This window comes from Lactuca virosa, chromosome 8 (genome assembly GCF_052849685.1).
Source record: "Lactuca virosa cultivar CGN04683 chromosome 8, Lactuca_virosa_CGN04683_v6, whole genome shotgun sequence".
Classification (NCBI taxonomy): Eukaryota; Viridiplantae; Streptophyta; class Magnoliopsida; order Asterales; family Asteraceae; genus Lactuca; species Lactuca virosa.
In genome coordinates, this window is record NC_136433.1 from 391217650 (window position 1) to 391239781 (window position 22132).

General features: G+C 41.5%; 1 non-coding gene across 1 annotated transcript; it reads right to left on the reverse strand.

The window, feature by feature from the left end:
- Positions 1–21462: 21462 nt before the first annotated feature.
- Positions 21463–21569, reverse strand: LOC145135292 (small nucleolar RNA R71). The gene has a single exon (XR_013719754.1). It is a non-coding gene; the product is annotated as a small nucleolar RNA R71 (small nucleolar RNA).
- Positions 21570–22132: the final 563 nt, after the last annotated feature.

Genomic DNA, 22132 nt, shown 5'->3' on the forward strand with positions numbered 1-22132 from the left:
TGACCTTCTCATCAAAACAAAGATTCCATCTGCGAGACGCTTCCATAAGTCCATAAATGTACTTCTCAAGCTTACACACTCTATTAGGATGCCTCACATTGACAAAACCCTCTGGCTGAGCCATGTAAACATCCTCAACCAATTTCCTATTAAGGAAAGCGGTTTTGACATCCATTTGCCATATTTCATAATCATGAAATGCAGCAATGGCCAGCATCACCCTAATAGACTTTATCTTTGCAACTGGTGAGAAGGTCTCATCCTAGTCAACTCCAGGAGTTTGAGTAAAGCCCTTCGCAACCAATCACGCCTTATAAGTGTGCACATTCCCATCCATGTCGGTCTTCTTCTTGAAGATCCATTTGCACCCGACCGTCTTACGACCAGGTACATGATCAACCAAGTTCCAAACTTGGTTGTCATACATGGACTGAATCTCGTTGTTCATAGCCTCTTTCCATTTCGCAGACTCTGGGCCTGCCATGGGTTCCTTATAGCTGTTAGGTTCGTCCAGATTCACTAGTGTACTATCATTAATGAACGTATCCCCTTCTGTAGTAATATGAAAACCATAAAACTGGGGTGGAACACTAACCCTTTCGGAACGTCTAAGAGGTAAGGACTCGTCAATCGGTTCAACCGGAGTTTCCTCCTTGGGTTGAGCGCCAGTGTTAGAGGTTCCTTCATCGTTCGACTCTTGAAGCTCTTCAAGATCGATTTGCCTCCCACTGTCTCCTTGGCTTATGAGTTCTCGCTCTCGGAAAACCCCTCTCCTCGCAACGAAGACAACATTGTCACTCAGTCTATAGAAGAGATATCCAAAGGATTTCTGCGGGTAGCCGATGAAAATGCATCGCTCACTACGAGGTTCGAGCTTGTCGTGAGTCTCTCGTCTTATGAAAGCCTCGCAACCCCAAACCTTGATATGTGCTAACGAGGGAGCCTTCCCTATCCACATCTCGTGAGGTGTTTTGGCAACCTTCTTCGTAGGGACTAAGTTAAGGATATGGGCGGCAGTTTCTAAGGCATACCCCCCGAATGAGATAGGTAGAGAAGCACGAATCATCATGGAACGAACCATGTCTATCAAGGTTCGATTATGCCTCTCAGCCACACCATTCAACTGTGGTGTCCTAGGTGGCATTAATTGCAAAACAATTCCGCATTCCTTGAGGTAGTCGTGGAATTCAAGACTTAGGTATTCTCCACCTCGATAAGATCGAAACATCTTGATTTTCCTGCCCAACTGATTCTCCACTTCTTGCTTGAACTCTTTGAACTTTTTAAAGGTTTCTGATTTATGCCTGATTAAGTAGATATAACCATATCTGCTATAATTATCGGTAAAAGTCACGTAAAAGTGGCACGCATCCCTTGTGGTGGATCTAAAAGGTCCACATACCTCTATATGTATGAGATCCAATAAACCCTCACCCCTTGCACAAGTGCCAGTGAAGGGTGACTTGGTCATCTTTCCAAGCAAACAAGACTCGCACACGTCATCGTCCCTAAGGTCGAATGACTCTAATACTCCATACTTTTGGAGTTGGGCTATGCGTTTCTTGTTGACATGTCCAAGACGACAATGCCACAAGCATGCTTTATCCAAATCATTGGAAGAATCAATACACAACACATCATTTCCTAAATTGTCTACAACCATCACAGTTTCATATATTCCATTACAAGGCAATGCTTCAAAATATAAAATACTATTATGATAAGCATAAATAGAACCCTTTTCATTATCAAATGAATATCTAAATCCTTGTCTATATAAACCATGAAATGAAATGATGTTTCTTGCCATATCTGGCGAATAGCAACAATTATTTAAATCTAAACCTAATCCATTACTAAGCACTAAGGAATATACTCCAATCTTGGTGACAGACGATGTTCTTCTGTTTCCCATGATTAGGTTTATCCTTCCACGCTTCACATCCCTATTTCTTCTTAGTCCCTGCAAATCAGAACATATGTGAAAACCACATCCTGTATCAAAAACCCAAGAAATAGCATGCGATGAATCATTAGATTTAATAGTGTAAATACCTGCGAAGGACGGCTTGATCTTCCCATCCTTGATAGCTTGCATATATTTTGGGCAACTTCTTTTCCAATGCCCTATCTTGTGGTAGTGGTGGCACTCTGCCTCCTTAGGGTTAGAGTTGGATTTAGTAGAACCAACTTTGGTTCCACTAGAAGAGGTTCCATCTTGGGACTTTCCCTTGGGGTGGCTCTTTGAGGGAGCCTTCCTCTTCTTACCCTTCCCTTGCCCTATTGCCAAGACAGGGGCAGCAGCGGGAGTTGAAGTTGATGCAACAGATTTGTCCTTGAGGTTGCTCTCAGCAATTCTCAATAAGCCCTGAAGCTTGCTCAAAGAGACCTCCTCCTTGTTCATGTGGTAGGTCATGCGGAACTGGCTATAGCAGGAAGGCAAGGAATGAAGGAAGATATCGATTTCTAGCTCTTCATCAAAGTTCACACTCAACTCTAGCAGGCGATCGACATATCTCTGCATCTTTTGCAGATGAGCGGTAAGGGACTCTCCATTACCCATTTTGGTAGTGATCATCGAAGTGATGATCTCGTACCTTTCTTGCCTAGCGCTCTGGTGGTACCGGTCCAGCAGATCTTGATGCATCTCATAGGGGTACATGTCCTCATAGGACTTCTGGAGTTCTGCAGTCATAGTCGGCAGCATGATGCAATGGACTTTCGTGGCATCACGCTCGTGGGCCTCAAAGGCCGCGATCTCATCAGCAGAGGCAGTGTTGATGTCAATCTCCTTCAGCTTCTCATCGAGGACATACTCTTTGTCCTCGTAACGAGTGACCATTCGAATGTTGAGGATCCAATCATTGAAATTGGTCCCGTCAAAGATCACTCTCCCACACAAGTTCATTAGCGAAAACCAGCCAGAGGAAGTTGAACCAGAAGCGTTGTTTTTGACGTTCGACATCTGAAAAGAACAAAGAACAAAGTTTGATTAGAAATGAATCCCCAATTAAACACCCAAATGAGAAATTAGGGTTAGGATCCAACAACATTATTTACTAATTAGAAGAGGGATGTCGTATCTGACAAGTAAATAATTTGAAGGTAAGTGAATGACGATTCACTAATTCTCCACCATGAAAAACGAAAAAGAGATTAAGTTTTAAATGTATTGAAAACTCCTAGATCTTTTGAGATTAATTGAACTTTTCAACGGCATGTTTAAATCTCAATATGCCCCTCTTGTTTGTGACTGGGATGCCGAGGATCACAAAGCGGGTGTGAATAACCATGCAAATGTACATGGTGCCCTCATTGTTACAGTCACCTATTCGATGTGCCGGTTAGCCACGCACGCTCCATCGAACTATGACAAACATTGAGTCACCCTTTTCCACCTTTGCTTAGAGCCCAATTAGTGTGTCGGTTAACCACACACGTTCCACTAACGTCTTAGCAAGGGTACAAAGTGTAATTTCATGGAATTGCATCAATTCACTTTTGCCTAAAGTAACTAAGATTGAGAATTGTTTGAAAAACATTTAGTTACTTTTATAATTCATTATACTTTTAATGAGGAAAATTTTGCCTTATCCTACCCGTTCGGCTAACGACGCTCCACCAATCAAGGAAGCAGTGGGTGAGAGTGGACATCCATTAAACGGCCATTTTATAGGCCATAACCTTATACCCCCCTTATAGATCGTCTTCGTGAATGAGGCCTACTAACGGTAAGACTAGCATTTTAAGTTATATATACATATTAATATTGTAATATTATAATAGTATAGGGTGTATTTTAAACATTTCAAAATACTAGGGTTTTAATCAAATTTAAAATTTCTAACATTTTAAAACCTTTTAATTTTAAAATTTTAAATATTAAAACTTTGATTTAATAATTATCCCAAAATTAAACAATTAATTTGAATTATTAAATCTTGTAGGATTATCTATTAAATTTAAACAATTAATTTAATCTAATCCCTTAAATCCCCTAAAATTCGAATATTTGGATGGGATAATTCAAAAAATCTTTAATTACCATATTTAAACAATTAAGGGATAATTACAAGATATGGCATTATCCAAATCCCTAAACTTTAGGGATCTTATCTTGGGGAGGAGGCAAATTTCGAAACCCTAGGGTTGGATAACCCTAAAATTCGAAATCTTGGAGGCTAAGGAAAGGGTTTGGGAAACCCTATCAAATTTCGAAATCTAGGGTTTATGAACCCTAATTTCGAAAATCATGCCTTTAGGGTTTATTGGCTATAAACACTAATATGTCAAATTCATACTTTTGTATAAAACTAATTGAAAACAAAAACCAAATGCTCTGATACCACTGATGGGTTTATACAAACAATCATATGTATGCATGCAACCCTAGTATGGATCTATGTTTTCACTATTAGTCATACAACATTATGAACACAAAAAGAAACCTAGCATGCTCCTAGTAATTTCGAAAATCATAAGGAAGAATGAATTACATACCTCTTGTTGTTATATTGTAATAACAACTTGTTTCTTGAATCTTTTTATCTTTGAAAGCAAGTACCACAAGTGTAGTACCTCTAATGGCTCACAAACACCAAGAGCAATTGAAGAAGCAAGAGAGAGAGAGAGAGAGAGAGAGAGAGGAGAGGTAAAAATTCGACTCTAGGAACTCTAGGGATCAAGTGGTCGAATTTCTTATGCCAAGGGTCCTTTTTTATATAGGTGTAGGAATTAGGGTTTTAGTCCTTATCCTTATCTGGTTGCTTAGCCACCAAGCAGCCCAAAGGATAATTCTAGAACCCTTATCTTGGACGAATTCTAAGGCCTTATCCCCTTGAATTCGTCCACCCTATCATATAGGGCTTCCTTGCCCAACTTTGTAACTATCACATAATTACAGTTCAATCCCCTAAGTTCAATTAACTTCTTTTTTATCACAAAAATCAATTGTTAATTAATTCTTGACCAATGTTAATTAACCAAATATGATTTCTCTTTTAATATATTAATCTTATAATATATTAATAAACCATAATAACCTCCTTCTCTATTATTTCTCCAGTCAAGTTGCTTTGGTGAAGGCAACCCAAAAGGACCATGCACAACCGGGTCAAGTACTTACCAAATATGGTTACGGGCTTAGACACTAAACCAACATATATGTGCTCAAGTCTTCGAGATGAAGTTACATATTGATAGAATAGGAATGATGGGTGTCGTTTTCCCAAGGAAGTTAGCGGTATACTTGGTTCTTCAGTCACTTCCCGAGTCATATAGTCAGTTTGTTAAGGACTACTGTGTGACAGATCACAACATGACCCTCATTGAGCTGACATATTTGCTGATTGTTGCTGAATCAGAAATGATTTGGCACACTAGTAAAGAAAATTTGATTGGAAGATCTACCTCCAAAATTTCCATAGACATAGGCAATGACAATGACTATCCAGAAAAGATTTCTTCTCCTAAGGGAGAGAAATTGGGCATGGTCGAAAATTTTGACCATAAGAGAAAGTCCAGGTCTGGGATTGTTCCATGTGTCATTCCAAAAGAGTCTATTTGTTTCTACTGCCAAGAGAAGGGGCATTGGATGCGAAGATGGCGTATCTACCTGAAGGATCGCAAGGATGGTAAAGTCAAAATGTATGACTCTACTTTAGGTATGTCCACTATCTAACTCTATTAAGTTCCTATTTATATATTCTTAATACATGATGTGATAAGATTGCATTTTGATGTTTTGTAGGATCGAAGAAAAGAAAGGAAGCTTAAAGGAAGAGTGAGCTGAGTCTGGTCGCGAAGAGATGGATTTTGATCGCATGGTTCGATGATCAGATTTTTAAGCTGCTGCTTAGGAGTTATGATAGATTGCTTAGGAATATTTAGTAACATAGTTTTCATATGAATTTTCATTGTAAGGATATGTTTTCTGCAATTTTATAAATAAAGAAAAATTTTGATTTTGTTTTATTTATATTTCCTTGCAATAGCATTTGTGAAAATTGGTGTTTATATATTAGCAGTATTGAAAATGGATTTGATTCTTAGTAACATCGTTTGTGGTAGTGTCAGAAATTTACCAAATAAGGAAAGATTCTCATCACCCAAGCTTCAATTGGACAGAAACTTGGAATCATACGACCTCTATTGTGTAATGAATGAGGATTTTCATCTTTTGGAAATTAAGACTAATTCCTTGTTCACATGTAGATGAGAGTCAAGTGAAGGACTGAAGGATCTGGTACACATTGATGTGCGCTGGTCAAGTCCACCACGAAGAACGATAAGACTATTCGTCATGATTAACTAACAGTTTAGTAAATATGGTTATGATTACAAGATTAAGTTTGATTTTGAATCATTGAAAAAGTTTCAATGTATAGTAGAACAAATAAGAAGAATCAGTTAGGCAGAAAGATAAAAGTTTCTCCAATCGGAAAGGAAAGGAGAGTACTTTAGTATCATGTTTTATGATCATCTTAGTTATTTTGAAACCATGTCACAATTGATCCTCTAAGGACACCTTAGTACATTTGTATGGCTAAGAAGAGGAATCGGGAATTGTTGAAATGGTTGAATCAAAATGGTGAGTCATACTTCATTTCAAAATCAAGTCTTAGAGTCATACTCCAAGATTGCGCCTTGAGTGACATATCTAAAGTAGGTTTATAACACCTCATGAAATGTGGAGTAGAAATTTTTCTTACTCTTGCACATTTGAAATTGGTAGTTATGATGTCTTGGATAAGACAAAGACCAACTAACACCAATTATATGAAGTGTTTTTCTTGATAAGAATCCGTACTAACACTTGAATATTTGTTTGTCAAGGAACGTTTCTTAACAGAGAATATTATATGTCAAGAGGTCAGTGGGAGTGTTAAAGGTCTTGAAAAGTTTCAAGAACTAATCAAGAATAAACCTATTGTTTATCACTAGCACTCGACTTGAGGTTTGCAACCTATCGTGTTGACGTATTCTTGTTTCTGTGCCCGTTCCAATTACGTTAACTATGCATGTGAGTTATATGAGTTCTCATTTGATTGCATAAGGCAAAGCACCTTGGTCAATGAAAGTGCATTGATCGATAGGGGTGAGCTGCACAGCAACTTGGAAGCAATGGTAGGCCCTTGTGCAACTAGATGGCAATAAATTAAGATTGAACAAGTTCAGTCGATATGAGTTTTGATTTGTCACAAACCTTGTCTTGTGATTATGGTTATGACAAATTCACATGGATAGGAACATATACACTATAAAATCTAAGTGGAAAAAAGTTTCTCTCCTTTATGAAAATGATTGTGAGGAAATGCTTTCACTGGTAGATTTTAAGGACATAGCAGTTGTGTTAATTGCGTTCTCAAATTCGATTATGATTACGGCATTCCACTTTATAGTTCGAATTGTGAGAAAATGGAAAATAGTTTCAACATTCGGGACTTATTTCTATATGTTCTGAAAAGGTTTAGACACACACATAAGCTGTCTAATGAAAGGTGTATGAGCTTGAGAAGTCTAGATAAAGACTTATCGAAGCACCACGTATCAGAGATCTGAACTTTAGTAAGGAAGTTAATAGGCATTGATTTCTAGAAGTCCAATTGATTTCTGGGTATATGTCAAAGCTAGTGGGAGCATAATTGTTATGCCGGTAAGAACATAATTGTTGTGCTAGTGGGAGCATGATTATTATGTAAGGTGTTGCGAGTTGGCAATGCTATTAATAGGCAACAAAGTTTTAATTTGCAAAGTTGCAGAGTTTGAAAAGTTGCTTCGGTATAGAAAGTTTTAAGGGAGAGGAGCTCATACTTCATTTCAAAAATTAGATTGAAATTATTAATGAGACTTAGTCATAAATATATATGAATGTAATGTTGGAACGTTTCAACATTAGAAATTCTATATATATAGAAATGTTATAGCAAAAGACTGGTCTAGTATCATCTCTTTATGTAAGACATTATGAATCGTATCCGATGTGCTTCGGATATAGGATCGATTACATATGCTATAATATTAGATTGTTCTAATTTCCAAATGACAGGGTATTAAGAGGGAAAAAGGAATAGAACAAGATATGACTGAAATTTTTAAGCAACTGTCAAGGACAATCTGAAGTTCGCTGAAGATTGGTTGGTTATGGACAGTTGGAAGTACAGTAATGGATGAACCATATTGACATGATTCTGAATAGATAGGATTCTGCTAAGAATGGATAGTCATATGGAAATATGAAAATGTTTCCATAATGGGAGTTGGATATTAAGAATCTATGTGTAGAAACTTTTATGCAAGAAGGATGTTCAAAGGAATGTACTTTGAATATGAGATTTCGTATCTCCAATGGAATGTTTTGTAATTGGCAAAGTCTTGTGGCTTTGGTGCCTAGTCATTACAAAATGATCATTTCATAATATCTTAGAATCTAACACATTCTAATAGTGGAAGAATTTGGTATTCTTACACTTATGATAAGGGTTTGGACTTGTGAAAAAAGCATCATTGGAAATGTTTCCAATTGATCCGTTTCACAAAGAAAGGACCATAGGTAAACATAGTGTGCATGCTTGGAGCATGAGATAACTATTGTTTTAATTCAAGTATTAAGTTGATTAGTCGAAACAATTATACAATGAATAATGTGTAATCGATATGGTGATTAAATAATAAGTGTTTTTTATTTATATTCAAAAGTTTTGAGACCATATTAGATTAAATTATTCTTGTGTTTCACTTCGCATGTTTTACTTCCCGAATAACTAGGTTATTCAAACATCCACAGTCGATCATACTTTGGAAGTAAGTAATGAGGAAAGACTGTCATGAATCCGTCTGTAGATTGTCTAAAAGCTTATACATAGCAAATGTTTTCCGTAGTGTTCATGAGTACTCCTGAAATAGGAATTTGAGTATTGGATTAAACCCACACTCACGTGAATCACTTCATGGATTTTATCACGAGTAATTGTGAGACGATAATATCTTATATTATTCAAACGGAGACATATAGTTGTTGTTTACGAGTCGGTTGCACGTTAATAATACATAAACACATCTGTAACTTGATGTTATAAAACATATTGTTGTGTGTGATTTGATGAGTAAATAATACAAGCATATGAGTCGAAGTTTATCCGTTACTTTTACCCTTAATGGGATAAAAGCGATATATGTGGGCCCCTTGATGGTTTAGTGATGACACCTTAAGCGCATGGTCAAGCCTGGACTGATTTGATTTGTTCAATTAGTCAGTCATCATAAATTGGAAATCGGGAAACAAAACATGGTCAGAGAGAATGATTATAATCCATGTCTAATGTCAATAGGATATCTTGTAGAACGGATGAATATTTGATCCCTTATCTAAAGGACGCGTTACTGATAAGATCAGAGTTTGACAGCAGCTTTTAAGAGCTACGATTGCTAATCGGATTTGAAATTGCATTGGCAGTTATAGTTATTAGACTTATCCAAGTGGGAGACTGTTGGATTAGGTGTTTAAGCCCATAAATATAATTGGTATGTACTTGAACCGATAGTAGCATGGTCCTTTTGGGTTGCCTTCACCATAGCAATTTGATAGGATGGATTTTTGAGAAAGATGTTATTTGTGATTTATTAATATATTATATAAATAATATATTAATTGAGAAATCATATTATTTAATTTGTATTGATCAAGAATTAATTTAGTGATCAAAAGTGATTGATTAAATTAACGGGGACTGATTAGGTAAATCAGTAATACTTATAGTTTGGGCTAATGATCCATGTTGATTAGGGATGGACTAAATCTATGTGAGAGTCCATGAAGATTTAGTCCAAAGGGCCTATCATATGGGTTATTGGAGTGATTAAGGACTAATCATATGCATTAGGGTTTCCAAGACAAAACCCTAGGTATTCCACACTATAAATACTAACCCTTGCACTCCCAAAATCGACACTTGGGTTCCAACTCGGCGAACTCGTGTTGAAGGTTCTCCGATGTGTTGTTGAAGGCGAACTCGTCGAGCTCTTGCTAGAGTCGACGAGTAGGGACGGGATTATGGCATTTTGTGGAAATGGGGACTCAACGAGTTGGCGGGCCAACTCGGCGAGTCGAGTCAACCAGATGTTGACTTTGACCAAAAGCTGACTTTGACCATGGATTTGACTTTGACTTTGACTTGGATTGAGTGACCCTTGTAAGGGTTACGAGTATGAGTTGATAACTTAGAAGAGTTGCTGTGTAGGGATTGAGGAGTCGGGGAGAGTCGATTTCCATACCGAGATCTGTGCAGACACTACACGACTTCGAGGTGAGTTTCCTTCTAGTAGGGGTAGGTCTACGGCCACAATGTCGGCCCACAAGTGAGAGTGTTGGATAGATAATTGTCTTTGTGATAATTATCTAGGATTGATATGTGATATGCTTACTGTGCTTGTTATGATTAATTTGCTTGATATGATTATTATGTTTAATATGTGTTAGCAGTAGTAGGGGCGAAATAGTCTCCGCTTACCGGTTGAAAGATATCAAAGGGGAGGTTAGTTCCCAGTTACAGGTTGAAAGATACCTAAGGGGAGGTTAGTTCCCAGTTACAAGTTGAAAGATACCGAGGGGAAGTCCAGCTCCCGGCTATGCCTGACAGTTACCGGTTGAAAGATACCAAGGATTATGCATTAATTGGTATGGGTATGATTGGGGCACTCACTAAGCTTTGTGCTTACGGTTTTTAGTTTTGGTTTCAGGTACCACTTCGTCTAAGGGGAAGGAGCGGACGGTGTAGCAGCGCATTACACACACACACATGATTTCCGCATTGAGTTTTCTGGGACTGTACTCTGAATTTTTATTACTATTGATGATATGGTTTGAGAACATGTTGTTCGGTTTTATAAATTGATATGACTGGCAATATTTTTGGTAAACTACTTTACAAGTTACTTAATTAAAAATGAAATTTTCGGCCTTGAAAATTGGGATGTTACAAGTTGGTATCAGAGCCTTGGTTTGAGGGATTCGGACATACCTTCGGGGGTGTCTGGACTCAAATCGAGGACTTGAAGGATTTTCACAAGAAAATAGTTTTCTAAAAATCTAAGTTAAAGAATTTTGAGAAAGAATGAGGTGTGTGATGCGTGCGACCAGCCGATCTCAAGTAAGTTTTCCCCAAGATACCCATAGTTGTTACGTTATGTTATATGATATGATTATGAGAACTGCATGCTAGATTAGGGCTAAGGATCTAGGAAGATGCCTTGTATGCCTGTTATATGATTCTAAGAACTGCATGCTAGAATAGAACTAAGGATCTAGGAAGGATGCCTTATATGCCTGTTGTATGAGCTTATTGAGCTGTATGCTAGGGCTGTTAGTCAATAGTATGAAAGCCTGATTAGGTTATGCTTGATTTGGTTACTCAATGCACGAATGCTGCTTGCTTTGTGCTATAAGGGTTCTGGCTAACATTAACTAACTAGTAGGCGAATATGTAACAGTATTCGCAAGCTAGTTAGGGAAAGGTAGTAGGGACTCCTAGTGTAGCTGATGGCGGAGAGTAGGTCGGAGGGTGTCCTAGGAAAGCCTAGGATGAGCTTAGTTGGGAAGTTGTATTAGTAGAAAGGGACTTGGTGAAGTCAAGGAAGTTCTTGAGGAAAGTACGGATAGATGTGGAAGGTAGTATGGGCCCGTACTACTAGAAGTAGAGGATCCGTACTCGAATCAAGGAAGGTTGAGATAGAACCGGGAAACTTGGAGAGTGTGCGAGATCTCTCGAGGATATGTATGATCCTGATGTTTATGTGTTTATTTTCAGTATGGCGATTACGCGACATGGAGCAGGATCTGGGTCAGGATCAGGATCAGGGTCAGGCTCAGGTGCGGGATCCGAGTAGGTTGATGACGGTTTACGCGAGTTCATCGCGTCTGAGATCACTAGAGGTATCCTTGAGTCGACCCCTATCATATTCGGGTCGATCAAGGAGGGGATTGTTGAGCTGATGGAGGATCGCCTCCGAGCATTCAGGAGTGACATGGCATCCAGCCAATCTGGTACGCGTACTCTGTCCTTCAAGGACTTCCGGGGGACTGGTGCGCCGGACTTTCACGGGGTGAAGGACCCCATTGTGGCCAGAAGATGGATTGCAGACATCGAGTATGCACAGTTGACGAGCTTCTTCCCGGAGGGGGCGAAGGTCCGCTTTGCTGCAGGTTGTTTGAGGGATCGAGCCAGAGATTGGTGGGAGTTAGTGGGTGATGCACTGGGGGCCCCAGCCATTGAGGCAATGACTTGGTCAGATTTTGTGACCAGGTTCAGGGCTGAGTTTGCGCCGGTTGTGGAGCTTCAGCAGCTGGCCAGAGAGTTTCTTGATATGAGGAAGACTACTGAGACTGTGGCGGAGATCACGGCCAAGTTCTGGGAGAGGGCCTTGTTGGTACCTCAGTACGTAGGGGATGAGGAGATGCGGAAGACCCGCTATCATGATATGTTCAAGGCTGACATTAGGGAGCATGTCAGCTATTCTACTTGCCCGACTCTGGATTCCATGATTGCCAGGGAAAGGGAGAGGGAGATTGATTTAGAGCACCTCAGGAAGAGGAAAGCAAAGACAGGACAGGTTGCTGGGGTTTCAGGGAAGAAACCCAAGGGATTCAACGGTAGGTCGAAGGGTCAGCAGGGCTAGGACCGCTGCGGGATATGCGGTAGGTCGCATGAGGGAGTTTGTCGCACTGGGTCGGGATCAGGCTGCTACAAGTGCGGCATAACGGGGCACTTTGGCAGGGATTGTACTGCCCCCGCCCCCACAGTTCAGACATCAGACCTGATTTGCTTCCATTGCAATCAGAGGGGCCATAAAAAGGTAAACTGCCCTAGGTTGTCAGCAGCATCAGCAGCAGCGCCGGTGGTGGCCCCGACTCCAGCGACAGCACGAGTTGCGGATGGCCGGAAGGTCAAGGCAGAGGCTCCAGTAGTGCGGAGGCGAGCATTTAAGTTGACATCCGAAGAGGCACGCGCCGCACCCGATGTGGTGACGGGTATGATTTCTTCTCTCTAAACTTTTATATTATGTCGCTGTGATTTTGATATGTTATGTTATGTTATGTTATGTTATGTTATGTTATGTGCTCTGTTCAGGATCGTTCCATGTGAACGGTATTCCAGTTCAGGTGTTGTTTGATTCGGGTGACACCCGATCGTTTGTATCTCTTGCGCTTAGCAAGAGGTTTCCTGAGTCCTCGGGCATGTTAGAGTGCCCCCTAGAGGTTGAGATTGTGGATGACCGATCAGTGCGGGCGTCAGAAGTTTTCAGAGATTGTGTTCTGAGGTTGTACGAAGAGCGCTACTTGGTAGATTTGGTTCCCATACCGTTGCGGGGGAACAAGGTTATTATAGGCATGGATTGGCTAAGTCCCAATAGGGCGGTGATCGACTGCGCGCGACAGTTGGTGCGGATCTGGACCCCAAGTGGGGGAGAGCTGGTGATTCAGGGGGAGAGGCCACAACGAGGACCAGCCATATGTTTAGCAGCAAGGGCTAGGCGCTACCTCCAGCAGGGTTGCGCAGGATATGTCGACTATGTTATGGATACTCGGGAGGCGGGTAAGGCGACAGTGGGCGATGTGTCAGTGGTACGAGAGTTCGTGGACGTATTCCCCAAGGAGTTGCCTGGGATACCTCCAGAGAGGCAGGTAGAGTTCAGGATCGACTTAGTTCCTGGTGCGGCTCCGATAGCCAAGGCACCGTATCGGTTGGCTCCTCCTGAGATGTAGGAGTTGTCTACACAGCTGCAGGAGCTGTTAGACAAGCGATTCATCAGACCGAGCAGTTCACCCTGGGGAGCCCCGATTTTATTTGTGAAGAAGAAGGACGGGTCGCACCGGATGTGTATAGATTATCGGGAGTTGAATAAGGTAATAGTGAAGAAACGCTACCCACTCCCGAGGATTGATGACCTCTTTGACCAGCTACAGGGAGCATCTTGGTTCTTCAAGATTGACTTGCGTTCAGGTTATCATCAGATGAGGGCCAGAGAGGAGGATGTGCCAAAGACTGCTTTTCGGACGTGTTATGGTCTCTATGAGTTCATGGTGATGCCTTTCGGGCTCACCAATGCTCCTGCCGCGTTCATGGATCTCATGAACCGTGTGTGCAGACCGATGTTGGATCGGTCTATGATAGTTTTCATCGACGACATCTTGGTTTATTCCAAGACGCAGGAGCAGCATGAGGAGCACTTGCGGGAGGTTTTGTATACTTTGAGGAGGGAGAGCTTGTATGCTAAGTTCTCCAAGTACGAGTTCTGGTTGCACGAGGTGCAGTTTCTTGGGCACCTTGTCAACCAGAACGGGATTTCAGTTGACCCGGCCAAGGTAGAGGCCGTGATGAGGTGGGAGGTTCTGAGGTCTCCATCTGAGATTTGAAGATTTCTGGGACTGGTAGGCTATTATCGGAGATTCATTCAGGACTTCTCCAAGATAGATGTGCCCCTGACCCGGTTGATGAGGAAAGTCGTGGTCTTTCGCTGGGGGCCTGAGCAGCAGGCCGCATTTGAGACGTTGAGATAGAGATTGTGCGAGGCGCCAATCTTAGCCCTGCCAGAGGGCATGGATGATTTTGTAGTATATTGCGATGCGACCATCTCGGTTTTGGGCGCGGTATTGATGTAGAGAGGGCATGTTATCGCTTACGCTTTGAGGAAGTTGAAGCCTCATGAGGCGAACTATCCGACGCATGACTTGGAGCTGAGGGCTGTTGTTTTCGCCCTCAAGATTTGGCGTCATTACCTCTATGGGGTTCGTTGTACCATTTACACGGACCACAAGAGCTTGAGGTATCTCATGGATCAGCCAAATCTGAATATGAGGCAGCGTCGGTGGCTTGATGTGGTAAAGAATTATGATTGCGAGATCCTCTACCACCCGGGGAAGGCCAATATCATGGCCGACGCGCTTAGCCGCAAGGCAGCACCGATCAGGGACATCTGTATGAGGATGACGGTTGTCACTCCGCTGTTTGAGCGGATTTGGGAGGCCCAGCAGGAACCATGGAGGAGGAACACTGTAAGAGTGAGCGTATTGTGGGTTAGGTTTCCTCTTTTGATTATGACAGCTGTGGATTGTTGACGCTACACCATAGAGTGTGGGTCCCATATCATGGGGGTGTGCGCCATGTATTGATGGAGGAGGCGTACAAATCCAGGTTTTCTATTCATCCTAGGGCGACGAAGATGTACAGGGATCTTCGTCCTGATTATTGGTGGCCCTGCATGAAGAAGGACGTAGCCTGGTTTGTTGAGAGATGCCTGACCTACAGGAAGGTCAAGGCCGAGCACCAGAGGCCGCACGGCAAGACGCAGCGGTTGGACATTCCCATGTGGAAATGCGAAGATATTATGATGGATTTTATCACAAAGCTTCCCAGGACTGCACGGGGAGTGGATTCGATTTGGGTCATCGTGGATCGGTTAACCAAGAGTGCCCATTTCATACCGATCCAGGAGAGCATCTCGGTCGAGAAGTTGGATGATATGTACATACAAGAGGTGGTGGCTCGGCACGAAGTGCTAGTCTCAGTGATTTCAGATCGATACGTGCGGTTTACTTCCAGATTCTGAAAGAAGTTTCACGACGAGTTGGGTACTCGTCTGCATTTCAGCACTGCTTTTCACCCGCAGACGGATGGTCAGAGTGAGCGGACCATCCAAACTCTGGAGGACATGATGCGGGCATGTGTTTTAGACTTCGGAGGTAGTTGGGATACTTACCTTCCTTTGGATGAGTTCTCCTATAATAACAACTATCATGCGAGTATTGACTGTCCTCCTTTCGAGATGTTTTATGGTAGGAAGTGCAGGACCCCGATATGCTGGGGTGAGATTGGTCAGAGGGTCATGGGGAGTACCGAAGTGGTACTCAAGACTACAGAGAGGATCCAGCAGGTTCGGAGCATGCTTCAGACTACTCAGAGTCAGCAGAAAAGTTATGCCGACAAGCGTCGATCGGACTTGGAGTTCCAAGTCGGGGATATGGTACTCCTGAAAGTGTCACCTTGGAAGGGTGTCATTCGATTCAAGAAGCGGAGAAAGTTGGGCCCCAGGTATATTGGACCTTTCAAGGTTGTAGCCCAGGTGGGCAAGGTGGCATATAGGCGGGACCTGCCAGCCGAACTCAGTCAGATTCATAGCACTTTTCACGTCTCCCAGGTGCAGAAGGGTCTGGTGGACGATTCGCCAGTGGTACCTTTACAGGATATTCAGGTGGATGACAGCCTGAACTACTTCGAGCGGCCAGTGGCGATCCTTGACAGGAAGTCGAAGGATCTGAGGAACAAGAGAGTGGAGCTGGTAAAGGTGCATTGTCAGCACCGCAAGGGCTCAGAATGGACCTGGGTGCCGGAGGATGAGATGAGGGAGCACTACCCCGGGCTATTTCCGGACTCAGCAGCAGACTTCGAGGACGAAGTGTAAAATAAGTGGGGAAGATTTTTAACACCCGGTTCCTGGTACGTATTTAAATTCTAGAAATGTTGAAGTTTACTCTGGGACTCGGCGAGTTGGAGCCCCAACTTGTCGAGTAGACTCGACTGTTGATCGGGGGTTTAAAAGTGACTTACTCGATGAGTCAGAAGACCGACTCGAGGAGCTGTCTAGACAAAACCCTAATATTTAGGGTTTGCACCCTATTTAAACAACTTATCTCCTCCCATATCAGCCTCCATCGTCCCTCACACTTCCAAAAGACCTTAAACTGAAACCCTAGCCTTGTTTGAGTGCTCTTAAGCCATTTTTGTGCATTTTTGGTGGTTGTGAAGCTTGAGAAGAAGGAAGGAGCTTGGGAGTTCAAGTTGAAGCTAGAAGATCCAGAGATTGTGTTCCATTTCCAGCTCATTTAAGGTAAAAAGCTTCAATCTTGACTTTCCATGTGTTTAATCAACTTAGGGCTTGGATTTTTGGTATCTTTAGGGCATTTCTAAGCCATTTTCGGGTTGTGGGGTGTAATGTGGAGATATGGCTTCAGATCTTGGACTTTGCAGGGTTCTCATGGCATAAAGGTGACAACTTTATGGCCATGAGAGACCCATGCATCTTGTAGACCTCCTTTTATGGCTTTTTGAGCCAAAGGTCCCATGCATGTATATCAAGTGTGAAGCTTTACGTATAAAATAGACCCTAGGAGGCCAGATCTATGGTTGTGACGTGTTCAGACCCGTTATAATCGACTCTATAGTTTTGGACATAGAGGGACTCGGCGGGTCGTTCTTAGGACTCGGCGAGTCGGGGTGTATTTTCCACCAAACCCTTTCTGTTTATGGACCAGTTGTTAAGATCGAAGGTTTCCCCAGTTGTTTAGGTTCACTAGGGACCTGGAAATCATTTGACTCGACGAGTAGATGAACAGACCTGGCAAGTTCAAGGCAATGTCTCAGCCACATGAAGACGGACTCGGCGGGTTCAAAGGGAAGTCGGCGAGTCATAGACTGAACATCTTCTTATGGATGAAGATGAACTCGGCGAGTTCAAGGACGAACTCGGCGAGTCGGTTCAAGGTTCTCCGATGTATTGTTGAAGGCGAACTCGTCGAGCTCTTGCTAGAGTCAACGAGTAGGGACAGGATTATGGCATTTTGTGGGAATGGGGACTCGACGAGTTGGCGGGCCAACTCGGCGAGTCGAGTGAACCAGATGTTGACTTTGACCAGGGATTTGACTTTGACTTTGACTTGGATTGAGTGACCCTTGTAAGGGTTACGAGTATGAGTTGATAACTTAGAAAAGTTGTTGTGTAGGGATTGAGGAGTCGGGGAGAGTCGATTTCTACACCGAGATCTGTGCAGACACTACACGACTTCGAGGTGAGTTTCCTTCTAGTAGGGGTGGGTCTACGGCCACAATGCTGGCCCACAAGTGAGAGTGTTGGATAGATAATTATCTTTATGATAATTATCTAGGATTGATATGTGATATGCTTACTGTGCTTGTTATGATTAATGTATTTGATATGATTATTATGCTTAATATGTGTTAGCAGTAGTAGGGGCGAAATAGTCCCCGGTTACCGGTTGAAAGATACCGAAGGGGATGTTAGTTCCTAGTTACCGGTTGAATGATACCGAAGGGGAGGTTAGTTCCCAGTTACCGGTTGAAAGATACCAAGGGGGAGTCCAGCTCCCGGCTATGCCTGACAGTTACCGGTTGAAAGATACCGAGGATTATTCATTAATTGGTATGGGTATGATGGGGGAACTCACTAAGCTTTGTGCTTACGGTTTTTAGTTTTGGTTTCAGGTACCTCTTCGTCTAAGGGGAAGGAGCCGGCGGTGTAGCAGCGCATTACACACACACTTGATTTCCGCATTGAGTTTTCTGGGATTGTACTCTGAATTTTTATTACTATTGATGATATGGTTTTGAGACACGTTGTTCGGTTTTATAAATTGATATGACATTGGAAATGTTTTTGGTAAACTATTTTACAAGTTACTTAATTAAAAATGAAATTTTTGGCCTTGAAAATTGGGATGTTACAAACCCTAGCTGTTTGGTGCCTCCTAACCTCTCTCTCATATTCCTCCATTTGCTTTTGGTGTTTGTGACTTATTAGAGGTATCACATTTGAGGTAATAAGCTCTTGAAAGGCCAAGAACTACAAGCTACAACTAAGAGGTATTCATCAAACTTGATTTTATGTTGTAAATCTCCAATTGTATGCTAGTTAGGGTTTATGCTTTGGATGAAATGAAATTGCATGTATAACTTGAGAAAACTTAAATCCAAGGCATTAGGGTTGTATGTGCACCATAGGATTGTTATAGTGCTCAAAACACATCACCATCTACACGGACCACAAGAGCTTGAGACACATTATGGATCAGCCGAACCTGAACATGAGACAGGGCAGGTGGCTGAACGTGGTCAAGGATTATGACTGCGAGATCCTTTACCATCCTGGTAAAGCGAACGTTGTGTTGGTCGCCCTAAGCTGCAAGTCGGCGGGATCTTCTGTACCAGCTTCGTGTATGAGGATATCTGTGGATTCTCCACTTGTGAGTTTTATCAGGGAAGCTCAGCCAGAGGGGGTACGGCAGGAGAATTGGAAAATTAAGAGGACCAGGAGGAGATCACCAGATTCGTGCAGGATAGTCTTGGCTTGTTGACCCGTGATATTGCCATATTTATACATATTTTTAGGCAACATTTAATTACATTTTTATTAATATTTTGGTTATTTGCATAGAATTATGGTACTTATAAGGATAAATTGTTATTTGCAGCCAAAGTAGAAGCATTTTCGAAGAAAGGGATCAAAATTGACAATACTTGGAACTTTAGACTTTGAAGATTTAAAAGAAAAGAAACCCACGAAATTTGCCATACTGACGTCGTGTGATGTCTAGATTCACGACGTGAGTTGGAGTGTTCTAGAAGATATGCATCCGGATGAAAGAGTCCTTGTCGAACACGTTTATCTCATATTCACGATGTGAGGCTTATCGCCTCACGACGTGAACTCGGCAAAATCAAAAATTATAAATACCTTAGTGCATTACGATTTTGGAGACTTTTGGCTGATAGAAGGCAGACCTAGAGACGATTTTGAGAGGAGAAGAAGTTCTGGAAGAGGCTTTTATCACCTAAGGAGAGAAAAGTACATCAATAGTTCATTTGTTTGGTACATTTATTATGACTTCTATTATGATTTGTGTTTGGTTATCTGTTGCTATGAGCAGCTGAATCTAGCTACTCTTGTTTAGCTAGATGAAGCTTCTGACTTATGGTTTAGCTTATTTATAACGGATTTGCTTAGTTGGTAATTAGTTTGTATTTGATTATTATTACCTAACATGTTAATATTTGTTTCTTTAGTTGCTTGAATTCATGTTCCGTGTAGCTTAGTGATTATTAAATTACATAAACTTGAAACCTAGTAATTTAGTGAACATTACATTGCTAGAGCTAGGATCAACCAAAATCTTAGATAGTAATTGAAGTAAATAAATTTAGCTGTGCTGGAGAACATTAATTATGACCATAATTGTGTTTGCATAATCTTACATAGAATATTCATAATCATAATTGGTTCTGTGTTTGATTGTGTGTGACCATACATAGTTTTACATGAATTAGTTGAATATTAGTAAATTTAGACTTAAATTACTAATACAATAACAACCAACTTGATAATCCATAATTGTTAGCTAACCATAACGAAGAAGTGGATTCGAACTAAACAAGAGTGTTTTTAATTATTGATTGAATTTGAGTTAAGTTAGTCTGATCTTGCAAAATCGGATAAAAACCCACTTAAAGCTTATTAAAAATTAGGTTAATTTAGTAGTAGATAAATTAATTAGTCAACACCATTCCCTGTGATCGACACCCGACTTACCCCGAGCTATACTATAGTCTGACTAGGTATACTGCCTAGGTACAAGTAGTTAGTTAAGGTAGTTAGGTTACAAATTTAAAATTAGGTGTAGCTATTTGCACGCATCAAGTTTTTGGCGCCGTTGCCGGGGAACGACTTAATTGTTAGTTGATTTATTTGCTTTAGGTTGATCGATCCTTTTTGTGGGGTAAAACCTACAAAAAGTTACTTTTTCAGCTTAGGTTTTATTTTCAGTACTAGACTCACGACGTGAGTTCAGTAGTTTTTAGATTTTCTTCGTTTTTTTTCTGCTTGTTTTTCTGTGACAACACGGGGTGGTAGTCTTTACCACGTCGTGGTGGATAGTCAGTAAGCAATTTTTATTTAGTTTTTGTTCAGTTTTACGTTTTTATTTTGTTCGTTTTGCAGGAGTTCATGACCAGAGGTTCCAATACACCTTTGGTGCCACCTCTTGAAGATCCAGAGTCTGCCCTTCACAAAAAGAAAGATAAGAACGTGAAAGAAGATCAAACACCAAAGAAAACACCCTTACAAGAACTCAAGTCAGTGTTCTCAAAGAAAACGGGAGAATCGAGCTCATCTACAAAGGACAAGAGCAAGGTTGCAAGTTTAGATCAAATACCTATCCCAAACGAGTCTGAATACGAGTCCGAGAACGAGTTTGGACTATATACGAGCGAACCTGAAGACAAGCCAAGCAACGAAATGGCTAACATTGAAGAAATGTCAATGGGAGCTTACAAGAAGCGTATTCGAGAAGATGTTGGTCCGGGATTAGTACAACCCGCAATTCCTGCTACTGCCACATTCGAGCTGAAAGGACATATCCTCACTGCACTTAAGGATATACCATTTTAGGGAAAGGATCATGAGGATGCTTTTTAGAATCTAGATGAGGTCAATGACATTGCAGATTACTTCAATGTCCCAAATGTCAATAGAGATACCATCTTACTAAGGATGCTACCAGTCACTTTCAAAGGAGTTGCAAAAGACTGCTTGAAAGCACTTCCCCCTGGTACAATCACTACTTGGGCTCAAATGCGTGAGCAATTTCTAGATCAGTTTTGCCCACCTTCCAAGATAGCTAAACTCAAGAAGGAAATAGCCAACTTTGAGCAACAACTGGGGGAGTCACTATACGAAGCTTGGGAGCGCTACAAGGGGTTGTTAAGGAATTGTCTTCAACATGATCTAAATGTTCAAAAAGAGATGTCTATTTTCTATGATGGGGTCAATGTTATGACAAGACAACTCCTTGATTCTCAAGGGCCATTGACAAAGAATAATCCAAGGGAGGTCAAGGAGTTAGTTGAAGAATTCGCAAGACACTCTCGTGAGTACCACAACCCAAGACAAGATGGAGCAAAAGGTAGTGGGGGTGCACATTCTGAAGAGATGGTTGCTATGATGGCGATGCTCAATACTATGGACCGGAGATTGACCCAAATGGACCAATCAATTCATGCAATAAGAGTTGGATGTGAGAAATGTAGTGGGCCACACTTGACTAAGGATTGCCATTTGGATGATTATGGGAACAAGAAGGCTCAAGTTTGCTACTCAAGTGGGGACAAGTATGATGACGATTGGAGGAAGCCAAAGAAGGAGTGGTTGCCTTATGATGAGTACAAGAAACAGAAGGAGGAGAAATACAAGCAAACTGGCCGGGGTTTTTACCAAAAAAAGCTACCACCAGCTGAGAAGAAAGCTGATTTGGAGATTATGTTGGTTCGTTTCATGGAAGCTTCAGAGAAGA